We start from the raw sequence: 17,400 nt of genomic DNA on the forward strand, positions 1-17,400 counted from the left end.
CAGTGAACTCCAAAAAGCAGGCATAAAGCACGGGTCCCGGTGGTTTCGTGGCACCTCTGCTGCTCAGAAAGTGTGTGGCTCCTATACAGCGCCAGAGCAACTTTGTGAAGCTTTTCTGAAGCCATACAAATCTACTTAGCGCGCTGCAGGTTTTCCCTGCGCTTCCTAAATCCTGATTGATTCAATAATGCGGTATCACTTAGAGGATATTTCAATATCCCTTCCCACAGCAAGTGGGGCTGCCTGGGGACTGGGTAGCAACCCAGGCCACGAGGCTAGGCGCTGCCTCCCAGCCTCCCTGCTGCTTGCTAGGCTGTTCTGCTCTCAGTACACACATCTCATACAATCACGGAATGGCTCTGGTTGAATGGGACCTCAAAGCCCACCCAGCTTCAACCCCCTGCTGTGGGTTGATTGCCCCCTACCAGCTCAGGCTGCCCAGGGCCCCATCCAGCCTGGCCTTGGGCACCCCCAGCGATGGGACACCCACTGCTCTCTGAGTGGTGCTGCCAGGGCCTCGTTGCCCTCTGAGTGAAGAATTTCTTCCTACCATCTAACTTAAACATCCCCTCCTTTAGTTTAAAGCCATTCCCAAAACGTTACAGATTGCTGCAGCAACAAGAACTATCGCTTGCTGCTAGCAGGGCAGTATTTTGTCAGATTTTAAGAGCTGCTCCGCTCTGAAAAATGATGTTGTGGAAATGGCTTTGACAGATTTATGATTTCTCTGTGCTTCCAGTATCAAAATTTTCCCTGTTTACTCATTAAGGGATTTTGTTTATTTTCTAATTGACAGTACCATAAAATCTAACTGGGCCGTAAGAGTGATTTGATTTGTTCAGAAGCATACGATCACTGATGATCGTGTTTCTGTAATTGGAAGCTCGTTAGAATTTAGAAAATGGCACATCTTCCCACAGCTTTGCACTGTTAACAAAATAAAGGTGCATAAAATGCATTTACAGCAGTAAAGCTGGAGAACACAGCTCTGCATTTACACAGGCAGCAAATCTATTTGATATACTAAGAGATTTTCCCACTGTGTCATTGGGAATGATTGTACGTTCTTACTGAAATTTGCCTTTTATATCCTTCTTCCATTGTAATCAACTAGGAAGTCTGTCCAAATAATCTTATCTGTCACTAATTTTCTGAGTGTCCAGTGGATCATCAGATTGTGTGTACATCAGTGCACTAAAGGAACTTGAAAGAAGAGAAAAGAGTAAGCCCTTCTTCAGGATGGAGGGAAAAAAGCTTCCTTTCCCACCAGCAAACAGGTGAGTTCCTCTTGGCAGAATGCTACACCATAGCTCTCCTTTAAGTTCACTGGGACTTGTTTCAGCATAATTTTAAAAATATAACATTCAGGCAACTTGGCAGAATGCACAGATCCCCCCGATGCAGGCCCAATTGCCTGGCATCGGGTCAGATCTGCATCTGCTGTCAGTGGAAAGATTTATACTGATATCAGAACAGAATGAAATGGCGGAGAACTGTTCACGCCCTAACGTAATGGAAAAGAAAAATCACATTTCTACATACTATGCATTATGTTCAGAATATTAAGCATAGAATAAAATGTAGGTAGGTATCAGAGAGAAATTTAAAAGGAAATTAATTGTCAGCATGCAAAGCTCAGAGCTAACGGGGCACATATAGAACTTACAAGTAGAAGAAGAATATCCACTTACAAACTAATTTTGAGTCTTCAGCCTGCAATTATGCTTAGCAATAAAGAGCATGTGTAAGTACTGGACTTTACTATCTGTGAGATGCTTCTGTATAGGTGGGGGGATTTCTGGTAATAGATCTGATTGCAGGAGAGCTTCTTGCCTTCCTGCCAAACCCAGTCCTGATTAATAAGCTCCCAGGCTGCATGGTGATCAAGGTCATTAGGACTTCCCCCTGCAAATGAAGCAGCAGTTTTAAAAATAAGGTCATATGGTAAACACTGTTTTGAGTCCTGAAGAGAAGAAAATAAACCTCCGTTGTTTGCTAAAAAGGAAGTGCAATTAAAAAAAAAATCAACATGAAGACATTGTTTAGATTCACGGACTGTTGATTCACCATGATGAAAGACAGATCCATACTAAGCAGTTTGGATCCTGATGTGGAGCTGATATTCCCCAAATTTGAGAGGGAAGTTACATTCAGAGACAGGAATAAGGCTTGTCTCAGACACAGCGAAGTACTGCCGATAAAAATACCCAGGTAAAGTAGGAAGTGCCTAGTCTGCAACAAGAGTGACTTTGTATCAACAACGAACAAAAGCAGGCCTTTTTTTCAGTGGGAACAATGAAATCACTCGATAATTGTTATAAATGCAAACAACGTGTGTTTTATCACTCAGTTATCATCAAGGGGATTATAGTCTATAAACCCTAATTTTGAGGGAAGTCCCTAGATTTCCCTGGGTGCGTCCTCAGATTTCATCTGTTTGCTCTCATTTCTTACGTGCTTCAGGATAAGGTGCGTCAGGTCTTCCTTGGTATCATATCACCCTAAAATTATGAACGCAGGAGCTAATGGCAGAGATCCATTTTTAATAATCTGTGGCCTTCCAATACTTGAAGGGAGCATATAAGCGGGGGGGGGAGGAAGGGGGAGAAACGGCTGTTTATGAGGGTGGATAATGATAGGACAAGTGGGAATGGTTTTAAGCTAAGGGGGGAGGTTTAGGTTAGATGTTAGGAGGAAGTTTTTCACGCAGGGGGCAGTGACACACTGGAACAGGTTGCCCAAGGAGGTTGTGGATGCCCATCCCTGGAGGCATTCAAGGCCAGGGTGGATGTGGCTCTGGGCAGCCTGGTCTGCTGGTTGGTGACCTGCACATAGCAGGGGGGTTGAAACTAGATGATCATTGTGGTCCTTTTCAACCCAGGCCATTCTATGATTCTATGATAGAATTTGAAGTAACTGTTAAAGTCATTTTAAAATGTTGAAATTATTCAGCTTTGGATTAAAAAAAAAAAAAAAAATTATACCCAGTATAAGGAGAAGGAATAGCATATTAAGATGAAATGGAATTTCATGAAATTCATGAAATGGAATTACTGAGCTAACCACCAGTAGAACAAGTTCTGTTCTATGATGCAAGTAGCGGCAGCACATTTATGGGCCATCAGGAAATGTGTTCCTCCCTTTTTAAAAAGTGGGGTGTACTCAAATGGAAAGACTATGTGACAGCCCACTGAGGTTTTTGAACTAGGTATTAAAGGTTTTTAAATGACCAACTCAGGTTTGGTCTAGGACAAAAATATAGCTTACTGAATATGAAAATTAAGAGTGGGTTTAGTAGTGCCAGCTATAAGAAACAGAGTTGTACTTCTAAAATTGAACAAATCCAATTCTTGAAGGTGTATTTCTCTGCAGCAAAACAATAGCAGGCTATCTAGAAAAAAATAATAATTATAGTCATATTGAAACATCGTGACTTTGCTTTTTAGAAATTTGTCTTGTCCATATAAGGCTGAGTGTCAGCTAAACCGGCACCTTGCACAGCAGCGGTCTGAATTATGCTGTTTGCTAGAGTGTTCTGGGGAGCTCTTCCTAATAGCTTGTTAAAACCCCTTCAAGAGGAAGGGCAGGAGACCTCTGTTCAGTTGCCAGCTTCTGTTTCCTGGTCGCCAGCATGCTGAAGCTGGGGAGCCTTGGGGAGGCAGTGCGCTTCCTCCAGCTGGAGCAGGAGGAAGAAGGTGCACTTCCCAGTCCTGCAATGAGCTTGTCTGGCTGAGTCAGGAATGGTGTTGACAAACTCCAAAGTGAGAGCTGTGCTGTCCTCTTCATTTGGAATAATGATAGCCATAACATAGGACAGCAAACACACTGTGGGAAACATAAACAGGAATCGGTTTGTATAGAAAATGCACTAATTAGATATAGAGCATATAAAAATAGTGTATGTATCACTTCTGTCCCAAACACCACCACAACTGTTTTTGTTGTTACAGTGATAACCACAAGTCCCACTCTAGATCAGACACCAATCAGGTCTGCAGAGGCACATCAAAGACAGAGTTTCTAATGCTGATGAACTGAATTCTACCTCAAATTGTTGATTTACCCCCTTGTTCGTGAAGTAACATTTCATTAGTACTTAGTTCTGGGAAAGTGCTTGAGAATGCTGAAATTCCAGTAACCTGTGTGAGGAAACATCACAATTCTATCTGTACTCAGAAGGGAAAATCCTATGACACTGAAATAGTGAACATATATACATATATTGAAAACAAACAAACAAACAAGCAAAACAAAAACAGAGTAAAAGCAGTCATGTTCCTGTTGCATTCCTGTCCCTAACATATCCATCACTGATTATGCTCTTCACTGAAAATTATGCAGTTAAGCACAATATGGGCAAATTAACTTGAGTGCAGTATTAGTGATTGATTGCCCCTGCAGATCTCCACGTGGAAATGCAGAAGGAGCAGAAGCACAGCTGGGCACGGGCACAGCACTGTTGGAACACTGGTGTTGGCTGTGCTGTGCTCCAGGTGGAACCAATGCAGAGCCAGTCAATCTTTCTCATGATCTTTACAGTTTCCTTGAGTTCAAGAGCTTTAACAGAGCCATTAAGGTTTTAGGCATTAGGGTGACAGAGGCTTCATAGATCCTTTAACATGTTGAAACTTGGTTGAAAGGCCGCAGACAGAGGGTGGTGGTCAATGGCTCTATGTCCAGGTGGAGGCCGGTAACGAGCGGTGTCCCTCAAGGGTCTGTCTTGGGACCGGTGCTCTTTAACATCTTTATTAATGACATCGATGAGGGAATGGAGTGCACCCTCAGCAAGTTTGCTGATGACACCAAGCTGAGTGGTGCAGTCGATACGGTGGAGGGAATGGAGGCCATTCAGAGGGACCTTGACAGGCTGGAAAGCTGGGCTCGGGTGAACCTAATGAGGTTCAATAAGGCAAAGTGCAAGGTTTTGCACTTGGGCCGGAAGAACCCCAGGCACCTGTACAGGCTGGGGGGAGTTGTCCTTGAGAGCAGCTCGGCAGAGAAAGACCTAGGGGTCCTGATAGATGAGAAACTTAACATGAGCCAGCAGTGCGCTCTGGCAGCCCGGAAAGCAAATGGGATCCTGGGCTCCATCAGGAGAGGGGTGGTCAGCAGGGATAGGGAGGTGATTGTCCCTCTCTACTCTGCTCTTGTGAGGCCCCATCTGGAGTACTGTGTTCAGGTGTGGAGCCCTCAGTACAAAAAAGACATGGAGATTTTGGAAAGGGTCCAGAGGAGGGCCACGAAGATGATCAGGGGGCTGGAGCACCTCCCCTATGAGGACAGGCTGAGGGAGTTGGGTTTGTTCAGCCTGGAGAGGAGAGGGTTGCGGGGCGACCTCATTGCAGCCTTTCAATATCTGAAGGGAACTTACTCCCAGGAGGGGAGTAAACTCTTCATAAGGGCTGATAATAGCAGGACACGGGGAAATGGTTTTAAGTTAAAAGAGGGAAGATTTAGGTTGGATGTTAGGGGGAAGTTTTTTACTAGGAGGGTGGTTAGGTCCTGGAACAGGCTGCCCAGGGATGTTGTGGATGCCCCGTCCTTGGAGGTGTTCAAGACCAGGTTGGACGAGGCTCTGGGCAACCTGATCTAGTAAAGGTGTATGTTTGGTGGCCCTGCTAGGCAGGGGGGTTGGAACTACATGATCCTTGAGGTCCCCTCCAACCCAGGTCATTCTGTGATTCTGTGATTCTGTGATGTATCTGAGACATTTATCCAGTGAACAGGCAGGGTTTTCTATTGTTATTATTTGTATATTAATGCTAGAAGAGAAGGGATTTTAATTTCCTCAGTACAATTTAATGGCATCTGCATGCACATGAGAATCAATCTGAATCACTTCATCAAAATTTTATAGTTTGAAAACTTTGAAGGGCAGCATCATTCTGGGCTGACCACCCAGCTCCTGCAGCCATAAAACTGCACTTAGTGATGTCTTCATCTGTATTCACACTTCATGGATAGAAAAGATTGCACTACCATGAACCAAGGATAAGCCAGGAAAGAGGAGAAGGATAAGTTCATATCAGTCAGACACCAGCCAAAAAACAATGGGTTTGTGAACCAACAAGAGAGGTGTTTTGGCTGTGTTTAGAATACAAGAAGCTGTTCTGTGAAAGGGAAGATCTCTTAATACAATACTATATGGTGCAGTAAGTGCAAACTCCATTCAGAGCATTTTTTTTCTTTTTTCTTTTTTTTCCAGTTTAAGCATTTCTCTCCTGTATTTCCTCAGTATCTGACTGAGTTTGACCTTATGAGTCATAGAATCACAGAATCATAGAATGGTCTGGGTCGAAAAGGACCACAATGATCATCTAGTTTCAACCGCCTGCTATGTGCAGGGTTGCCAACCACCAGACCAGGCTGCCCAGAGTCACATCCAGCCTGGATGATAGCCCTTGTCTTCAGTGAGATCCCTCAGATCTTCTCTTCTGACTGATTTCTTGCAGTCAGAAAATTCTTGAAAGCTTTGACTAGCCCTTGGCTACATCTTTGCTGTTTTTGTTAGCTGTGCCTACATTTAGGTTTGTGGCTGTAGCACTTTGTGGCCAGAGCAAGTTACTCCATCCTGCTTATATGGACAGGGCTCCGCTCCAGGCCTGAACCTCTTCCTCTCCCCCCGGCCTGAAGTTTCCTGTGGGTAAGAAAGCAAGATGAGATGGATCTGCTTGAGCAGTCATGGTCTTTGAGGAGCTGTCTTCTAGAGCAATGCAATGATGTGGAGGTCCTGACTCCACACTGTGTGTTGGTGAAGGGTCATGCTTCAGATTAGGTGTAAATGGGTCTCATGGGCTCAATGCCTGGTGGTCAGAGCTTACAGAAACCATTCTGGAGGACATCTCTGCTCTGGATTTACTGGAAGGGAGCCCAGCACACATGTTCCAAGGCTGCTCTGTGATATGAACCAAAGTGCAGTGAATTGGCTTTTAACTAAAAGAGGGGAGATTTAACTTAGATGTTAGGAAGAAATTCTTTACTTAGAGGGAGATGAGGCCCTGGCATTTCTTCCCAGAGATCTGTGGGTGCCCCATCCCTGAAGGTGCTCAAGGCCAGGTTGGATGGTACCTCCCCACTGCAGGGGACTTGATCTGGGTGTGCTTTAAGGTCCCTTCCAACACAAACCATTCTATGATTTTATAATTCTGTGAATTGGCATGATCAGGGGAGTTGCTTCCAAAGCACACTCCCTAATCCAAGATGTTAATGCAGACACAGCCCCTGAAAAGGATGCTGCCACATGAACTGAAACTCTTCACAAATTTAAGAAGATATTAGGAATGAGAATCAGGCATGTGCAGAAACTCTGCAAAATTCAGGCTGAAAACAGCTTACATTTCTGCTGCTCCAAAAATTACCTGTTTGGATGTTAACCCCCTTCTTAGCTCTTGCTATACTCAGCACATAATGCTGGTATTACTCTCACTTTGTCCCTATTTAGGAAAACAGGTCTATCCCAGGACATCCTTCTGGATGTGTAGAGTTCCCCTGAAATCATTGGGGATTTCTTGTGGACATGCCTGCAGAGAACCTCTGCTGTTCTATATTTACATGATAGCCTGCATAATAGGACATGAAACCCGATTAAAACCTCCAAAAGCTCCTGTCGTGGAAATCAGTCTTGTTATTGACTGATGACTCAACACATCTGAATTTAGATGGAAGAGGGCTACTTTCAATTCCCAGCTGTTTTAAAGGCTCTCTGCATAACCTCGCCAAGTCATTTAATCTCTGTACCTCAGACACTCCTGTATTTAATACAGAGAAAGTCAATAATTGATTGATTCCCTTCCCCTAGCTCACTCTCTAGTTTTTGTGATGATAGGCTCTTTGGGGGCAGATGCTGCCTCCTGTGAGGTGCCAGGGCACTGCATAGCACAAGGCAGCTCTGGCAATACCATAAATGATAAAATAATAATCATGTTCTGTAGCACAGAAGCAGCTGTGATTGCCCTAATATTTGTCTTCACAGAATCAGTTTTAAATTGAAAGCACACCTGGGATGATTCAGTTCCAGAAGAGGCTCAACATGATCCTGGGATTATGACAGTCACTGAGTAACTGAGCAACAGCATTTCCTTCAGCAAAGTAAGAAAAGGTAAAATGAAAAGAGGCATTGATTTTTTTAAAAAACAGAATCCATATGGATCCAAATCTTAAATAAAATACCATCAGCCACACAGCTTTCCCTCTTCATGAGAACAGCTGTGGAAAGCTATTATTGTAATTTGCAAATAATGTTACCCCTTTATGTGTGCCATTGGAGATTTTTTTTTTTATGGCATGTCTTCAGCTAGACAGTTTCTTACATAACAGCGTTATTTTTTATTTATTTATTTATTTTAATTTCAGGCATTTGTTAGGTGATGGTTTTCCATGTATAGGTTCTATTAATGAATAACCATTAGTTACACAGCTAGTTATCTCCAAAAAAATAGCCAGTATTTTGAAATTGGGAAGATGTTATCCAGGTTAGAATATGTGCCAAGAGGAAAACATGAGAACAAGCACATATCCCTGCAGGTATGCCATACAAGTTGGGCAGACTGCTATTATTAATACAAATCGCTTCAATTAAAATTGACACGTGAGATAATTAATAGCATGTTGATTGATAAACAAGCCCTCGCTCATTCTATCCAGGCATTTGTTAATTACCTGCCCGGTGCTGCAGCTGACTGCTGAGGACACACTCCCACAGGAGAATGCTGTGGGGCTTTTTTTTGCTGTGCTTTCCAGCTTGCTGGTACCTTGAAAATAAGAGAATTTTTTTTAGCTATGGGATATAAAGTTTTGTTCCTACGTGCATCACGGCCAGCATGCAGTATGCTTTGTCTCACACCCAATAGGGTAAATATTATTTGCTATGCGATGCTACAGAAAATTCTCGCTTCATTTCCTTGCCATCTTTTTTTCTTCCCTCCCCAATTTCCCCCCACACGTAAGACAGCACTGGTAGCCTCCACTGCACTCTGTAGCAGCGAGCATACTGCGACACTGTTGCAGGGGTTCCCTACAGCAGTGCTTCCCAGTGCCATTGATCAAGCCACGAATGCTTGTTAAGTGGTGCAAGGTTGTTCTAATTCCCTGACTCATCTCCTGTTCCCCCTGGAAATCATAAACGTGGTTCTGGGAACCAAACTGCAGTCCTCTGACTGCAGCAGGATGGAGGTGCTTGGATTGCTGAGTCACCACGTTGACCCACACGGCTCAGATTTCTGTTTATAGTTAGCAGGAGTCGAAAATGCTCATTGTAATCTTATCACGGTGGAGGTACTAACTGCACATTCTCTGCAAATGTATTCAGCTTGGCTTTCTGCTCAGGGCTCAGATTCCCCAAGTCACAATATGCGTCATGTTTACAAAACCACATTTCACTTTAAGTAGCCTTGAATTATGATATTCTTGGGGTCCTTTATTTTATGCATATGTCATCTTAGAGCTCATCAACATTCTGGTCTTGTATTTGCAACTGCTGAGAAAGTCAGATCTTAAAAAGCCGTAACTCCCCAACAATTTCTGCTGTCAATAGCTCATATAAGCTGTTCAGACATAGTGAGTAGTGTGGAGAAAAACTGAAGATTAAATTATTTTCAGGTATGAACTAAATCTATTTCTTTGAAGCAGCCAACACGTCTCCTTGCTCTGCAGGATGAGATTCTCCTTGTTGTGTATGGCATGCTTTACAAACACTGCTATTTTATGAGCACGATACCAGTTTCTCAGTCTGTACTGCACTAAGGTTGCATCTCTATGCAGTACTTCTGATAATGTTAGCTAACGAGCCCTACTGTTTAAGATAGATACTTTTTGTTCCAGTCTGGAACGTGACAAGGAATGTGTTTGTCATGTGCTTGACTGCAGAGACAAATGGAAATGCAGCACTTGAGTGCTGGTTTGTTTATAAAATTGATCTTGAACCAGTCAGCATAAAATGCATCGTGTCAATGCAATTGCTGTAATGCTCCTTCATTAGCAGAAATGATTCCTCTTGTATGCAGTGCCAGCAGCGGGGATGCTTCAGCCACCCTCTCATACTGCTAACAGATAAAAGTCTGCTTACAATGCACAGCAAAATATCAAAATAGATCAATGTAAATAAAGATGAAGGAAGAGGAGAGTCATGTCAGAGAGGACACAGATGAAAAGGCATGTGACCAGTTTAAAATACGAATGAGCTTCTGTTAAAACAGTTCCCTTCAATGACCTTCTTTCCTGCCATGTGACCAAATTCTTCAATCAGGCATTGTAAAATAAAGGAATGCCAAAGTTGCCTCTATTTTCATTTCAGATCTGGCCATGTTAGCATACACTTGCCGTATTCATCTACTGCCCAAATCATTTCACTTTCTGCTGAAGTCAAAGTTCTTCCAGCCACCCTCCTGGCTCTGCTCCGCACCGCAGTGCTGTGGCTGCCCTTTAAAACCCCAGGGCCTGGGGCCAGCCAGCTCCATGGCGTTATCGGACCCATCTGGGAAGGCAGCAAGTATTCTGCAAGCCAGCAAGTGGCTGCGGAAGAAAGCAGGGCTCTGAAAGGTCCTGCTCTGAAGGGCAAACCTTTCTGAAAACAGCCAGCCCAAGCTGTGCAGAGGGACCGTATCCTGTTTTTTTAACCAAATGCCTTGCATCGGGCACAGAGGGGTACCCAGGGAGCTGCCCACATCTATGCAGCCCCTCTTGTTTCTCAAAACCCTCACTGAATCGCAGCACCAGTGCCAAAGGCAGCAATCTGGCAACTCCTTCCTCACTGCCCCCCCTGCACTCACACTTCCAAGGATTGCAGAAGAATTTCTGACGTGCTCCAACATTGAACAAAGAAATCTCTGATCTTAAGAAAGAAAGGAAAAAAAAATGGGTTCAGTTTAATACAGGCAACTGGCAAGGATTCAAACTGCATCTTGCTGTAGCCAAAGCAGTTCACCAATCCTGAGGAGAGAAGCAAATCTTCAGCTCAAGTCAGATGCCTCGTTATTCATTTCTCCTTATCTCACTTTTCAAATCTTGCCAAGACTGCACCCATCCCTCTATCTCTAGGCTCTTGAACACCACCCCAGCAGCACTGAGCCCTTCGGCAGCAGCGCTGCTCTCAGGTCACCGGGTAACCCGGTGAGAATGGCTGCATGCTGGCAGCTCACTCAGGAGCAGCACCTGAAAGCACCCCTTGGATTGATCTTACCAGGCAAGCTTGTCCCGTTGCAGGGAATCTGTAAGAAGAGCTATGGCGTGTGACAAATAATGTCATCCTTTTTGCTTTAGGCAAAGCTTGAGATTGAATACTCGATCTGTTGCTGACTGCACAGCAGGGGCTTCTTCAAATTGCTGAGGCCAAAATGAGAGTACACTGGAGGAAGAGTAAAGCATGTAGAGTGTGCAGCATGAAGGTAGGCATTTCAAACACCATTTTGCTTCCAGCTTTGCTTTCTCTCATATTTTTTCCCCACACATCTTCTTCATCCTCCCTTGACTCCCACCCATGTTTCCTTCAAAGATGCCTTTTGGGGTGCACCTTGTATTTGTTTCCTTCAGAGATGGCTTCAGTCCTGCTGAAGTCCATTGCAGGCCTGAAGGACTCAGACCGTGTTAGAGAAGCTCACATTTGAGCCCTGGAGAACACCTTTGTTTCTAGCAGGGCACCAATTCTAAAACCAAACGGGTTTTGTTGTTTTTTTTTTTTTTGTATCACTTAGCTTGTATCACTGCCTGGGAGGTGTGACCTAAATGATGGTTATTATTTTATATGTTTTCCACAGGGACAGCTTCACCCCAGCTGAGAGTTAGTCCCACTTGCAGAAGACACTGACAGCTAGTATGGCCTCAGAGAAGGGCTGTACAAGGGGCAGGGTTAGCTTCTTGGTATATCATTCTGGATCCCGCATCATCTCCTACTTTTAGATTTACTTATAGAACCATAGAATCATTTGAATTGAAAGAACCATTAAAGGCCATCTAGTCCAACTCCCCTGCAGTGAACAGGGACACCTACAGCTCCATCAGGTGCTCAGAGCCCCATCCAGCCTGGCCTTGGGTTTTTAGAGGGATGGGGCATCCACAACCTCTGGGCAACCTGTACCAGTGCTTCACTACCCTTATTGTAAAAAGCTTCTTCCTTAAATCCAATGTAAACTTCCCCTCTTTTAGTTTGTAACCATTCCTCCTTGTGCTATCACAAGTCCTGCTAAAGAGTCTGTCCCCTTCTTTTTTACAGCCCCTCTTTAGATACTGAAAGGATGCTCTCAGGTTTTTCCAATTTGGAGAGAAGGATGTTGTAGGGACTATGTCAAAGGCTTTACTCAAGTCCAGATAGATGACAGTGGCTCTGCCCTTGGTGAAGCCATGCTGGTTATCCCTTATCACCTCCCACTCATCCATGTGCCTTAACACATCTTCCAGAAGGATCTGCTCCATGATGTTCCCCAGCACAGAGGTGAGGCTGACAGGAGTCATCCTTTCTACCCTTCTTAAAAATGGGTGTGACAGTGTCTTTTTTGCCAATCATCAGAGACTTTGCCTGACCACCATGACTTTTCAAATACCATCAAGAGCGGCTTGGTGACTACATCAGCCAGTTCCCTCAAGACTCTGGGATGCATCTCATAGGGACTTCTGGATGTTCAGGTTCCTCAGGTGGTCATGAACCTGATCTTCTCTTACACCGGGATGGGCATTACCCTCCCAGTTCCTGCCTTCCAACCCACATACTTGAGAGGTGTATCACTTATCAAAGTGTTTATTTGTTCATTACCATTGGCTTCAAATTTGGCTGCCTGCAGCTTTGGGGTACAGGACAGGTTGAGGATGAATTTTGTTTCAGTGCTCTGTTTTAGCAGTGGCTTTGTGCATAGGCTTCAGGTTTGGGTGAGGAGTGCTTAAATGAAAACTCAGTCTGCTAATGCAGAACCAAGTGAATTTTTTTTTAAACCTTGCAGACCTTTCTAAACTGCAGCATTTTGTGTGACCCCTGGAGAATGTGTAGCACCAAAGCCTCTCACTGAACAGCCTGGCTTCTCTCACACTATAGAGAGAACAGGCATCACTGACATTGATACATAATTTAGTCACCACCTTCAGGGTATGTTAATTTAGCAAATTTGCTAGGAATTCACATAGATGAATTGATGATTAAATAGGCGATTGAACCAAAGAGCCCAAACGAAGCAGTTTGTTGCTAATTTAAATGCTCTCTGTGTCTAGACCACTCTCCTTGTTACATTTTAATTGACCTAATTATTTCCAAAAACACTCTTTTTGTCGCTGCTTTAACATTTAGATCATTCTGTATGGGGGCTGGATGTGGGAGGAGAGCTGTTCTGGTGTATTCCAACAGCAGAGAGTATTTTAAGCAACAACTTTGGATGGCAGCAGCAGTCACTGGTTATGAAGCTGCAGAGCTTCCTGTAGGGGAGAAGGCTGTGGGCTACCTGCTAGAGCTTCTTCACTGTACAACCACATCCACTGTTAGCACGTCTTAAGAATGAACGTGTCCTCAAGGAGGTCTTTTCAGTGAGGTTTCACTATTAGTGCTCAGACATTTTATTGAGCGATTTGACAAGCTAGCATTTGTCAGCTGAATCAAGCTGTTACAACCATGTGCACGCTGTAAGAGCAGGGGAATGGCACTTCTCGTGGTGGGGAGAGCAGAGCTGAAATTGTGCACACTTGATGTAAGGAGCTATTGTTACTGCTTGTAGGAGCAAGTACCCATCTCAGCTGATGTGAGGTAGCTTGTTCACTACCTGGATCTTGCACCTGAGCTCTATAGAGACCTGGTTTCCCCCCACATCATACTATTAGCTTTAGTTTGTGGGAGCAAGGTGGTCAGGTGTTGGATGAAGGAAAACCAAATGTTAAAGCATGGTTCTAGTCTTCTAGAACCTGTATTTTTTAATGCTGGACTTCCTGTAGATATTCTGCATGGAGAATCCACTATGGCGAATGATAAGTTCAAGCAAGTGGCCCATCATCTGCCCTGAACACATGCCCATGCATTTAGGTTGAACTGTGATAAGTTTCTCCTTCCAGCTCCTAGTCCTGTTTTCCCTTTGGCTGTGGAACTGTCACCAAAGCTACACACAGTCATAAATGGAGGTAGAATGACTTCATAACAGTGATTAACTTGTCTATACGCATTGACAGATATCAATGTGACCAGAACTGTAGCTTTCCTCATTTTATGAGAGAAACTGGGGGAAAGAAAAACGAATTGAACCAGAGCCATGCACCATGTAGTGATGGTACAAACAGGAGAACCTGGATGGTCCAGCTGAGTGCTTTGAGCATAAGGCAGTGATGCTCTTACCAATGCTCATGCTGTCTTTTAGCCTGTCTCTTCCTGACTTTGCCTAAATTACCCTTGGCTTATCTCTGGTGGCTGTGAGAAGAAAACAAGGCTTAAGATGCCTAAAATGGCATTTTGTTATCCCTGGTGGCTGCTTTGATATTTCTCAGTTTTCTGTAGCTGTCAGTCAGATGCCGTGCCAGATGTTTCCCACAAACTGTCACAAAATGCAATAGCTGTAGTAACGTAGGGACGAGCTTAGCTGCCAGCCTGGCCAACACACCCATGGAGCCACAACTTCTGAGACAAAACAGCTCAAGCTTTGGGCCGTACTACCTCTTCCCTCACTGTCCAAAGATTGGGATGCATTGACAGGAGTGACTGCACAGCTTTCAGCAAGAAATAGCCCAAAGCCTGTTGGTGTGAATGGTTCTGCACCAAAAAAACCTTTCCCACATCTTTCTTAATTGAGTTTCCCTTCCGCATCAGGAGTGCAGGACATTTGTTTCCTCCAGACAGGGCTATACCTGAATCTGGGCATTTATGGGACTCCTTAAACACACAGAGCCCTGGACACTTTCAGTTGCATCAGGCCATCAGAAATTTCTGTCGTGCGCTCACTTCTCAAATTAAGTACATAAAAACATCACACAGGCAGCCAAGTCTCACACAGATCCAGCTACGTACTGCCAAACTGTTGCAGACTGCCACTGACCAACGCAACAGGAGCCAACAGCAGCGTGCTAAATTCAGCAGCCTCCTCCAGAGCTGGAGCACGATCCACAGATGCAGAGTCTTCTCACCTCTCCCAAGCACCACGCGGCCAGAGGGCTCTGCAGCCTGACACCCACGTTTCCTTAATTCACTGTGTTATGCCAAAGGCTGAGCAATGGGCTTCTTCCTTTCCTTGCTGTCTTCTCTCCCTTCCTGCCCTTGGATGCCCCAATCCTTGTGGATTTCATCCAAGACCTAAACCGTGGCTTAGAGAATTTAAAGAGGAAATTTGGTGTCAAAGCAGCTGTCCTCCCAGTGCTCTGCACATTATTATTCTATACCTTCAAACACACTGTAGAAAGTTTGTGATTTAGCAAATCAGCTGTCACTTGAAATGATATCCCGCATAAACCTTCTGGCTGCATCTGTGACCTCTGCACTGCTGATCACAAAACCCTCTCCATCTTTCAGCCCTTTGCTTTCCCCCAGATTTTCTGCATTCACCCTGTGCTCATCTGCTATGATCAAATTGCCAAAACAATTGGTGGAGCCATTTGCAGATAACAATCGTTGGTTTCTTACTTACAAGATGATTTTTCATTTTTGGTTTTCCTTAACCCTAAAGAACTAACATCCTTTTTTGTGCACACAGTGCTTTTCTTGGAGCAATCCCATTGACAAATGGTGCTCCTTAGGGGTTGGTATTGGGACTGGTGCTGTTTTAACATCTTTGTCGTGGCAGTGGGATCGAGCGTACCCTCTGCAAGTTTGCCAATGGCACCAATCTAATTTTGTTCGGACAGTAAAGATCTGCTACCAGCTATTTCATCAGTAGTGTGTGCAAAGATAAATCAGGAAGATTTCTTACTCGAAAGTTAGATTTTTAACAAGGAAAAGCATTCCTGGGAAATGTCAGTTTTATTCATTCTGTCACTGTTTTAATTAGAGAACGGCACACTTAAAATCTCTCACAAAAAGACCTATTCAAGCAACACTTAGGGTTTGGGCACGTTGAAAAAACATATTTTTTGGTTTCAGTCAAAACCTGCCAACAGCAGAAGACATCTTTTAATTAAAAATCAAACATTTCTCTTGCTATTCTTTTGTTTTCCAGCAAAAACTGCTGAAGGATATTTTCTTGGCAGTTCCTGTGAAAATAACCTCTCTCCAGGTTCTGACAACTTCCTTGGGATTATGCTGCTCCATTTCAAGTTCTTGTTTTCTTTCCTTTACCTTAATGCCAGCATTGGCACTGAAGCTTCTCTTAATGATGACATATGTTCCTCACTCATTCAGAATATGATCTAACTCTTTATATAGAGCATCTGTTTATTTATCTGTGGGACATGTGGCTAGAACATAAACTTGAATGAGCTGTGGGAAAGGACAATTTTAAATATGAAAATAGACTATCATTGGTATAGTTAAAGACACTTTCAACTCCCTAATTTGGTTACTCATCACAGAAGCCGCTCGGACATTCTCATGACAGTGAGTATAAACATTATCCTTTCCATCACAAAAAAATATTGTCATAGCTGGAGAAGTAAACTGACCCACAACGTGAAAATGAATGTCATTTCAAAATTGCCTGTGAAAGCATAATTCAGGAGTGGTACTTAATATTCTCAGCTGTCATTGACCGTGCGCTAATTAGTTTCAGTTCTAATGAATACGTATTAATATGCACAAAGTATAAGCATTGCAAATATCCTATGTATTTGACCACAGTTTATGATGATGATATTGTATGAATGCATATATGTATTCATTACTATTGCATGAATATTTTATGGATCAGTGTAAAATGTAATTATACCCTAGTTTGTTTGCTTAATGTCAGTGTCAACAGTTGGATCAAGATCAGCATAAGACATTTTGTGAAAGCAAGCTTACATTTCTCATCTCTGGTATCAGGACCAAGATTTGGGGACCATAAATCACATTCATGTTTTTGAGGCAGTTGACATTTTCTCCAGCTTAAGTCACTCCAATGAAAACTTTTCAGGTCAAACACCAGAGAGGGGGCCAAAAGGACATTTAGTTTTCTTGAATGCTTAATCCTAGAAGAATCAGTTTCAAAGAGACAGAGCTATTGAGTGTGATGCAAAGACCTGCAGTTCTTTTAAATAGAGAATTCTTGCTGGTTTAGAGTAGAGTTCTACATACAAGAAATCTTTGTATCCTGCTGTCAGTAAAAAGAAGATACGATTTCATTGTACGATAACATCTGAACTCTCTATTATTTCACTTCCTTAAAAATCTCCCTTTTGTCTGAAATGTTGGAAGTTCTCCTTAATCACAAATATCACCAAAATGAAAGATCAGAGAGAAAATAAACCTTGCTTTCTATTTTTATCAGTGTTTACTTTGTTCAGTCGCTCGCATGTAAACCCATTTCTGTTTCCTCT

The 17,400-nt window shown here is 43.4% G+C and overlaps 1 long non-coding RNA gene across 2 annotated transcripts; it reads left to right on the forward strand.

The window, feature by feature from the left end:
* The first annotated feature begins 7 nt into the window (after positions 1-7).
* LOC149917927 (uncharacterized) lies at positions 8-16,162 on the forward strand. Of its 2 annotated transcripts, XR_016467085.1 has the most exons (4): positions 8-1,277; positions 7,973-8,098; positions 11,257-11,381; positions 11,751-16,162. It is a non-coding gene; the product is annotated as an uncharacterized LOC149917927 (long non-coding RNA). The 2 variants fall into 2 exon arrangements; XR_016467084.1 differs by lacking the exon at positions 11,751-16,162 and having other exon boundaries at positions 11,257-11,522.
* The last annotated feature ends 1,238 nt before the right edge of the window (positions 16,163-17,400 follow it).

Source organism: Phasianus colchicus, chromosome 5 (assembly GCF_987193195.1).
Source record: "Phasianus colchicus chromosome 5, bPhaCol1.hap1.1, whole genome shotgun sequence".
Lineage (NCBI taxonomy): Eukaryota > Metazoa > Chordata > Aves > Galliformes > Phasianidae > Phasianus > Phasianus colchicus.